Raw genomic sequence first — 10,548 nt, 5'->3', positions numbered from 1 at the left:
TTATTTCCCCTTCCAATTCACCCTTTGATTGTTCTGCATCCCATAACTTCTCTCCCTTCTCCACGAGGATGGCCCAAAACCCCACCACCACCACCACCCCACCAGACCTCACCACTCCTGGGGGCTCCAGTCTCTTGAGGATTAGGTACATTTTCTCTGACTGAGTCCAGACCCAGAAGTCCTCTGCTGCGTATGTGTTGGGGGTCTCATATCAGCTGATATATGTTGTCTGGTCCAATGTCTGAGAGATCTCAACGATCCAGGTTAGTTGAGACTGCTGGTCCTCCTACAGGGTTACCCTCCTCCTAAGCTTCTTCAAGCTTTTCCCACAGGGATCAGCAGCTTCTTCCCATTAGTTGCTTGTAAGCATCAACTCAGATGCTTGTTAAGTCTTTCAGAGGGCAGTCATAATAGGCCCATTTTTGAGCACACTATAGTCTCAGTAATGATGTCTAGTCTCCCCTTGAGCTAGATCTTAATTTGGACGTGTTTCCATTTTAGATCTTCTGGCCAAAACCTTTCCGTGAGGGAGGCCTTTATCCAGTCAATCACAAAATCACAGGCTTCCAACACATTCCCAGCTTGTCAGACCTGAGAAACTAAGGACCTCAGAAGCTAAGTTCTGAGAGTTATATTCAAAAGTGTCCGTCTTCGCTCCCACAAAGTCTAATTCCAGTCCATCTGTATGTGCTGAGCATGACCTATAATCATGATTGCCCACTAAGTATCAAGCCAAGATAACCAGGAACAGAAGTCTTCAGAGAATGGACAACTCACCCTTGTGTCTGCCTGTGTTAAAACTCAATACTTACCCTACTTGTTCTCTACCTTCTTTTTCTGTTGTATGGTAGCCAGAGCCTTAGTATGCTCGCTCTCTCTCTCTCTCTCTCTCTCTCTCTCTCTCTCTCTCTCTCTCTCTCTCGTTTTTGGGGTGTGGTTTCCGTTTTTTCTGTATATTGCCCAGGTTGTCCTGGAACAATCGCTGCAGACCAGGTTAGCCTAGAGCTCACAAAGATCAACCTTTTTTTGTCACCTGAGTGCACGGATCCAGGCGAATGCCACCACTGCTTAGCCTGGCTTGTTCACTCTCTTTTTAATGTGCTATTCACACCGTGTTGCTGCTTGTCTGTCATGTGGCTGAGTCTGTTCCAGCTTAACTAAAACAGCATGGGTTTGTTTTTCTCTTCCCGGTCTCCCTCTTCTGTGCAGCTACTGAGAAAGACTTAGGTTTTCTTTTTATAATATTTCACAGAATGTTTTTTTTTAACAAACTTGAACCTAAATAATTCCTTCTTAGAGGAACTGGTACACTCACATTGTCTTTTCTTACTAGAATTCAATTTCAAAATTGCTCAGAAGATACTTCACATTTGCATAGAGGTGCAGAAATTATGCTTTGCTTCATTGATTCTGCCGCTTTCTATTCTTATGTGCAAATTTCATAGTTATTTCCTATTAATGTCCTTTACTAATCTATTTTATGCTTTCTGTTATGACTTTAAATTGTTTTCCACATATAAAAATTAGATACTTCATTTACATACTTTAAATATTATTTATATAAATATTCACTACTATGAAATTTTACAGTTCTTTCTGTATCCATGAATCCAAATTTCTCATTGTGTAGGGACAAAGATAAAGACAGAGGGAATGGCCAAACATTGACTGGCCTTTACTGAGACCCATGGCATGGGCAAGAACAAAGCCCTCACACTATTAATGATACTTTTTTATGCTCGCAGACAGGATCTACAATAACAGTGCTCTGAGAGGCTACAATCACCAGCCAATGAAAACAGATGCAGAGACCCACAACCAAGTATTAGATGGAGCTCGAGTAATCTAGTGAAACAGTTGGGGAAAAAATTGATGTCAGGAGCCATTTTTGCCTGCTTTTATGAAAATCTGCCTGATTCACATCCATACCTCCTTCCCCCATCTCCACAAGGGTGTCCCAACTAACCTACCCCCACCCCACCAGACCTCCTACTCCCTTTGGCCTCCAATCTCTTAAGGGTTAGGTGCATCTTCTTGCGTCCAGGCCCAGCCGTCCTCTGCTGTATATGTTGAGAGCCTTATATCAGCTGGTGCATGCATGCTGCCTGTTGGGTAGTCCAATGTATGAGAGATCTTGTGAGGGCTCTAGGATAGTTGAGCATGCTGGTACTCCTACAGGGTCACCCTCCTCCTAAGCTTCTTCCAGCTTTTCCCTAATTCAGAAACAGGAGTCACCAAGTCACCAGTTTCTGTCTGGTGTGTGTGTGTGTGTGTGTGTGTGTGTGTGTGTGTGTGTGTGTGTATGGGTGGGTGTGTACATCTGACTCTTTTAGCTGCTTGTTAAGTCTTTCAGAGGGCAGTCATGATAGGTCGGTCCATTTTATGAGCTCTCCATAGTCTCATTAATGGTGTTAGGCCTTGGGGCCTCCCCTTGAAGTGGATCTGACTTTGGGCCTGTCCCTGGGCCTCCTTTCCCTCAGGTCCTTCTGCATTTTTGTCCCTGTAGTTCTTTCACATAGGAATAAGTACAGGTTATAATTGTTGACTGTGAGATGGTAATTTATCCCTCATTTGATGCAGTCTTTCTCCTGGAGGTAGGCTCTACCTTGTCCCGCGCTATCGTCTCGCCAGCAAGAACACGCGTGGACACCAGGATCCTTCTGCAGCAAAGCGTTTATTACATCTTGAAGAGGAGAGACCAGGGCCCAGAAAGGTGCTGCTTATAAAACCCTAGCACGGCGCGTCCACGCCTGATTGGTCGCTTACCCATGATCTCACTGGCACGGCCCGGGGTGGGCAAAGACTTGGTGTGAACACACTCTTGCACATGCGCACACAGTTAGTTTCCTGAAAGGAAGTCGGGCTGGTGCAGCGGAAGCCAGCGCCATCTTGTAATGGCGAATGCTATCCCGGCTTTTCACGTGGGGCGTAGCGGAAGTCAGCGCCATCTTGTGATGGCGAATGCTATTGCAGCTTTCCACATCTCCCCCTTTTTGTTTTACTAGAATGAGGCTGGTCTAGGCCTCTGCAGTCAAGTCCATCTGCTATGGCTCCTGTCTTAGTTCGTTCCTCTAATGTCACAGCCTTATCCGTCGTAGGGTAACCCTATCACCACCGAGCCCCATGTCTTAGATTGGTCTGTGCATGAGGAAAGTTGCCCATCTGTGGATACCACAGTGCTGTGTGACAGTAACTGATAAACGACCTAGGGTGAACTCTACAGAAGAGGCCAGCCAGAAAATGAGTTAGTGGGGAAATCATGATCACCCTATCGCGTGCAATGAGGAAACCTCAGCGATGTAGAAGGGCTGATCAAAGAATCATTGAGTCTCTCTCATCCCAGTGCAATAGATCCACAAATCCATGGGGTGCAAGAGCAGAGAACTAAGATGTCGACTAATTTTTGAGGATAGATAACCAAATTTCAGGGGAGGCCCCTTGTTCAATGGCCACAAGTGCTTGAGTGATAACGACCTTGTCATGTTTCTGTTGAGATCTGAGTTTGCAAACCAACCATAGCATAAACACTAATGCACAGCATAGGGCTGCACCAAACAGAGCCACTCCTGATAAGTAGTGGGCACCTCATCTGGTTCTCCTGAGCTGCTACCACCAAGGGCCATAATAAAATTTAGAATTCCCAATTGTTAGCAACTACTCCAGAAAGTTCACCCACTGTGCTTGCCTAACAATAGATTTGGGGAGGGTAACTCTAGACACTGCAGAAACAATGGCTGCAGCAGTAATGGCTGCTACAATAGCAGCGAAAGTAACAAGGTCTTTCCCAGGATAGTTTAGGATCGGTCATTCTTCTCTGGAACAACCAGCAGGCAATGGAACCATGTCTGAGATCTGCACAACCAGGGCAGAGTTCCCCAGTCCACAGCAGCTTCACGCAGATGGCATTCCTGTGAAGCTACAGACTGCAAAATGACTAAGGCAGCAAGAGTCACCAGGGGAATGAGGGGGGCAGGGGTAACAGCTGGAGTCCAATCTTCTCCAGCAAGCAGCAGTGCACAGAGAGTTGGAGTGCAGGCCGCGGTGGGACGGGACACAATGATTGCAGCAACGTCAAAATCTCTGTGATGACAAAAGATGTGGGGGAATCCTCCGTCTTCCTCCAAGGACACAGGAATGACTCCAGGGACCCAAACCACGAGAGCTGAATCTTCATGCTCCCAGGATCAGCAAGTCTCAGCAACCACCTCTGGCAGCTGACATACTCTTGTAGCATCCTGTAGAAAAAACACAAACATTCCCTCTTCCCCATATAAAATACCTGGACAGGATCATGCCAAATGCAGAAGTATGCCTAGTTGTAGGGTGCCATAAACACTCAGAGTTCCTTGGCATCCAAATTTTAAAATTGGAAATAAAAGGAGTATTATTGTATAGCATACATAGCATACAGGGATATAACTCCCCCTTTTTATTTATTAAGATATAAACTGTCTAGTATCATTGTCCTCCCTCGTTAAGGGGTCCAGGCAATCTAGTTTGAGTTCTTAAATGTCTTATAAAGGAACAGTACTTAGTGCTCTTAACCACTAAGCCATCTCTCCAGCACCTCACAAGTTTTAAGCATTAATTAGAAATGCCAAATCCTGTAAACATGGTCCAGATTTAGCCTTATTTAGAAATCCCTGAGTTGGCAGGGTGAGGCTGGGCATTGAAAGTAAGCAACTGGAGTCTTCCTCTTTTTCATGAGGGTGTGTTATCAACTCCATTACCATTTTCAAAGAGCTGGGTCTATGGTTTTGTTTAGTTGTCTGAGGCAGAGCACTGAAAGGACAGTGAGTTGTCAGGCAATTCACACTGAAATCATCACTCACTGATTTTATGTAGAAAACCTGCCTCTAATAAAGCATTAAGTAATTGAAATCAATTGTAAACCTCAAGCTACACATTGAATTGAAAGCTTGATTTTTTTAACATTTAAAAACAGTGGCTACAGCACATAATTTAATAGTCTGTGTTAAAGCAGGGGAAACTCAAGGGAATAAACAAGTGATCCAATCATACATGTAGCCTTTTCATTAGATTAACCACCTATAGATACAGTAAGCGCATTTCCTATGGGTTGCATGCACAAATATACAGGAAGTACAAAAGCATGCAACGAGTAAAATTATCAATTTTGCCTGAAAAATTTGTATATGTAATGGGCCAAATATCAGTATTTTGTAATAACCAATTTGATTGCTGTTTGGAATAAGGTATGTTTCACCAGGTTTATTTTTAAAATACTTCCATGACTCTAGCCTACAATTCTGTATTAACACAACTGAAGCTTTATCTCCAATGAGGATAACAAAGGCTTAAGTCCTCTGGTAAGATGAGGTATTTTGGCAATTAACATATCCTTAGAAGCTTAAAATTAGTTTCAAATATTCTTTTCTGGAGTAGTGTAACACCTACTCCCCAAATATTAAAGCTCATTTTGAGAGGAAAGATTTGTAGTAAAAATTTCCATATACACTGAAAGATTCAAAGTTCTAACTTCTTACATTGAAGAAGCAACAAAATTACATAATATAAGGCTATTAGCCATTCTTTTGTAAAATTTTTAATGATATCACTTCATGGGCTCTCTAAAATTATAAGCAAGCTCATGAAATGAAAACTCACAATTGCTATGACGTAAACAAATTGCATAAAATCAATCCTCTAAATCTGTCTTGAAATGGCAGTTGGAGTAAGGAAACTGGCTGTAATGCTCTCACAAATTCTAAAACCTCATCAATCCTTTGTAAATCCCGTAACAATATCTACCTGTTTGATTTTTCCTCAATTATAAATAAATTTGAGTTAGTCAATGTAACATTGGCAATCCTTAATCAAAGCCTTAAGTTCTCCTTGTAACACCAGAGCACAACCACAAGGTCACCTGAGTTCTGAGTAGTGACTAGGCAGCTGTCCTTGGGGCAGTGGAATTAGCATTAAAATACAGATAACTTCAGGGCAAACCACAACTTTGGAAAGCAAAACTCAACCTCCAACAAACAATCTAGTCTCCAAAATCTAGTCTCCAAGACACCGAGTCTATCCTTCATGCTACAAAGTTTGACTGCCAATTCCTACATATCAACGCACGATGGTGCGGTCTCCAATACCTCAACAAAGAGACATTGTCCTAAATTCTTTTAGAACCCTGGTTTCTAGGATAAGAATTCGATAAAAATATTATCTCAATTTAGACCTGTTTCCCTAGGTTGGCTCATGTCACATGTTGTCTAGAATGACTTTGTCCAAATTACCAGCTTTATGTCAACTCTCTGTTACCAATATTATACCTTTTTAACCATATCCAATAACTTAAAAGCCAATAGTCCATAACCAAGGCATGTAGAGCATATTTATACATTTAAAACCAATGAGAAACAAAATTGAAGTGGCTACACATATCTTTAATATTTAGACCAAACACCACTATGACTTTTCTAGCTGTGATTTTAAGAGAAGCACCTTGTCACCTGCTAAGTCTAATAATCAGCTCATGCAGACGCTCATCCCCGGGCAGCTTCTCCAGCTGACCTAGACTCCTGGCTACAGATACAGGGCTCCAAGGACTGATTGAAACTGCTTTTTATTCATTTGTTCCTTTTTTGAAACGAGTTAAAACCAAATCAAGATATGAACAATTGGCAGATAGTTTTTACCATTTTCTCTTTTGAACATGAAACATAAAACATTTAAACAACGAGAAGCAAGAACCACAGACATAAACTGACAGACATGGACAGCTTGGTGCACCAAGGACAGACAATACACATAGAGGGAAAAACTAGATGGTGTCCCACCAAAGGGACCCAGATTCCAATAGGAGTCAGCAGAGTGATAGGATTTCCCCTTTCCCACCACTTCCACGGTGACCATCCACTCGAGTGGAGTTGATATGGACGATGGATTGTCTCAATTCCTAGACTAGTCCATCAACGTATTGAAACCAAATTCCTGTAAGATACTGAGATATATTACGGGATATCTGAGCAGCACAACTGACATTCATAAATGGTATGGAAGTGAAACACAGTCCTGAATATTTCCACTCACAACCCAATTACATTAACTTCATCAAGCTGTGTATGGGCGTTGAGATGTCCTTGGGGGTAGGGGGTAGGAAAAATGAAGAATTGAGATATCTTTTTGTTTGATTCTCCTGAATAAATGTTTCAGGCGGTCTACCTCTATCAAATCTGATCAGTATGACTCTGTGAAGTTTCCAGAGCCTAATCACACCTTTTACAAGCACAAAGACAAAATTTTTCTCCCAAAATACTGTGCTCCTTTTATCTCCTCCCTTTTTCTCTCCCAGGGCGTCCTTTCCCTTATCTCTCGCTTCCTCAGATCCAAGGTCCTTGGAAGGGCCTTTTTTCTTAGGTACACCTTTTCTCTTTGAGCTCTTTAATCTTTCATTCCGCTCTGTTTCTGACATACTGTCCTGTAACTCCCCTAGCGCTCCCTAGCGGCAGCCGCAAAATCAAAAGCCAAAAGAGAAAGAATGAGCACTGCCAAAACAATAACAAAAGCTTCCACTGCATCTTTTAATGGGGGAGAGAGATGAGAGAGATCAAGACCAAACATGTCTCTCAGAGCTTACCTTTCGCCCTGCAGTTCTGGACCCTCTCCGTGAACGGAGGCTCTCCTTGGCGCCGGCGATGGTGAGGCGTTTGTCCCGTGTTTCGGCACCAAATGTCCCGCGCTATCGTCTCGCCAGCAAGAACACGCGCGGACACCAGGATCCTTCTGCAGCAAACCGTTTATTACATCTTGAAGAAGAGAGAACGGAGCCCAGAAAGGCGCTGCTTATAAAACCGTAGCATGGCGTGTCCACGCCTGATTGGTCGCTTACCCATGATCTCACTGGCAAGCCCCGGGGTGGGCAAAGACTTGGCGCGAACACACTCTTGCACATGCGCACACAGTTAGTTTCCTGAAAGGAAGTCGGGCTGGTGCAGCGGAAGCCAGCGCCATCTTGTAATGGCGAATGCTATCCCGGCTTTTCACATGGGGCATAGCGGAAGCCAGCAGCATCTTGTGATGGCGAATGTTATTGCAGCTTTCCACACTACCTGTCTACCTGTTCCCTCTCCTCAATGTAGGGCATTTCATCTAAGGTCCCTCCCTTTAAGTTTTGAGAGTCTCTCAACTCCCAGTCCTCTGGGAACTTTTATAGTGTCCCCCCACCACTTACCTTCAGAGGTTGCCAGTTTCCATTCTTTCTGGTGGCCCTCAGGGCTTCAATCCTGTTCCCACCACCCAATTCCTAATCAAGTTCCTCTCTTCCCCTTCTCATCCCTTTTCCCACACAGGTCCCTCTCTTCCTACCACATTCCTTCCCTCCCTCCCTCCTGTGACTACTTTCTTCTCCCTCCCAAGTGGGACTAAGGCAGCCTCACTTGGGCCCTTCAGCTTGCTGACCTTTATGAGTTCTCTGGATTGCATCCTGGGTATTCTGTACTTTTGTTGACTAATATCCACTCATTACTTAGTACATATAATTCATGTCCTTTTGGGTCTGAGTTATATCCCTCAGGATGATACTTTCTAGTTCCATCAATTTACCTGCAAATTTCTGGTTATCCTCATTTTTAATTTAATTTTTATTCCACTGTGTATCCATTCATATTTTGCGGGACATCTGGGTTGTTTCCAGCTTCTGGCTATCAGACACAAGGCCACTATGAACATAGAGAAATATGTGCCCCTATGGCATGGTGGAACATCTTTTCGGTATATGCCCAATAGCTGGATCTTCAGATAAATCTATTTCTAATTTTCTGAGGTATCTCCAGATTGATTTCCAGAGTGCTTGTACCAGTTTCCAATCCCACCAGTAATGGAGGAGTGCTCTTCTTTCTCCACATCCTTGCCAATGTGTCCTGTTACCTAAGGTTCTGATCTTAGCCATTCTGATTGGGGTAGGGAAGAATCACAGGGCCATTTTGATTTGCATTTTCCTGATCTCTAAGGACTTTTGACATTTCTTTATGTGCTTTTTAGCCATTTGCGAATCCTCTGTTGTGAACTCTGTTTAGTTCTCTACCCCATTTTTGATGGGGTTGTTTGCTTCTTCTAATTTCTTTTTTTTTTAATTGAATATTACTTTTTTACATTTCAAATGTTATTCCCTTTGCCAGTTTCTTGTCCATAAGCCCCCTATTCCCTCCCCCTCCTCTGCTTCTATAAGGGGGCTCCCCTTCCTATCCACTTGCCCTTACTGCCCCACCCTGACAATCCTCTACACTCGGCGTCCAACCTTGGTAGGACCAAGGACTTATCCTTCCATTGGTGCCCAGCAAGACCATCCTCTTCTACATATGCAGTTGGAGCCATGGGTCAGTCTTTGGGTAGTGGTTTAGTCCCTGGAAGTCTGGTTGGTTGGCATTGTTGTTCTTATGGGGTCGCAAGACCCTTCAGCTCTTTTAATCCTTTCTCTAATTCCTCCAATGCAGGTCTTGTTCTCAGTTCAGTGGTTTGGAGCTAGCATTTGCCTCTATATTTGACATGATCTGGCTGTGTCACTCAGGAGATATCTATATCCGGTTCCTATCAGCATGTACTTTGTCAATCTTATCCAATTTTGCTGGCTGTATATATTTATGGGCCACATGTGGGGCAGTTTCTGAATGGCTGTTCCTTTAGTCTCTGCTCAAAACTTTGCCTCCATAACAGCTTTTATGGATATTTTTGTTCCCCCTTTGAAGAAACAGTACAGCATCCACATTTTGGTTATCCTTATTCTTGAACTTCATGTGGTTCATGGATTGCACCTTGGCTAATTCGAGCTTTGGGGCTAATATCCACTTATCAGTGAGTGCATATCATGTGTGTTTTTCTGCGATTGGGTTACCTCATTCAGGATGATACTTTCTAGTTCATTCCAGTTGCCTATGAATTTCATGAAGTCATTGTTTTTGATAGCTGAGTAGTACTCCATTGTGTAGATGTACTACATTTTCTGTATCTACTATTTTGTTGAAGGGCATCAAGGTTCTTTGAGCTTCTGGTTATTATAAATAAGTCTGCTATGAACATATTGGAGGATGTGTCTATTGTATGTTGAAGCATCTTTTGGGTATCTGCCCAGGAGAGGTATAGTTGGTTCTTCAGATAGTACAATGATCAATTTTCTGAGGAAACTCCAGATTGATTTCCAAAGTGGTTGTGCCAGTTTGCAATCCCACCAACAATGGAGGAGTGTTCCTCTTTCTCCACATCCTCACCAGCATCTGTACCTGAGCCATTCTGACTGGTGTGAGGTGGAATCTCTGGGTTGTCTTGATTTACATTTCCCTGATGACTACAGATGTTGAACATTTCTTTAGGTGCTTTCCTGCCATTCAATATTCCTCAGCTAAGAATTTTTTGTTTAGCTCTGTACCCCATTTTTAATAGGGATATTTGACCCTCTAAAGTTCTGTACCCCATTTTTAATAGGGATATTTGACCCTCTAAAGTCTAACTTCTTGAATTCTTTGCATATTTTGGATATTAGCCCTCTATCATATGTAGGTAAAGATCTTTCCCCAATCTGTTGTTTTCCCT

The sequence above is a fragment of the Rattus norvegicus genome, chromosome 20 (assembly GCF_021556685.1).
Source record: "Rattus norvegicus strain SHRSP/BbbUtx chromosome 20, alternate assembly SHRSP_T2T, whole genome shotgun sequence".
Classification (NCBI taxonomy): Eukaryota; Metazoa; Chordata; class Mammalia; order Rodentia; family Muridae; genus Rattus; species Rattus norvegicus.
This window is presented reverse-complemented; position numbering follows the sequence as displayed.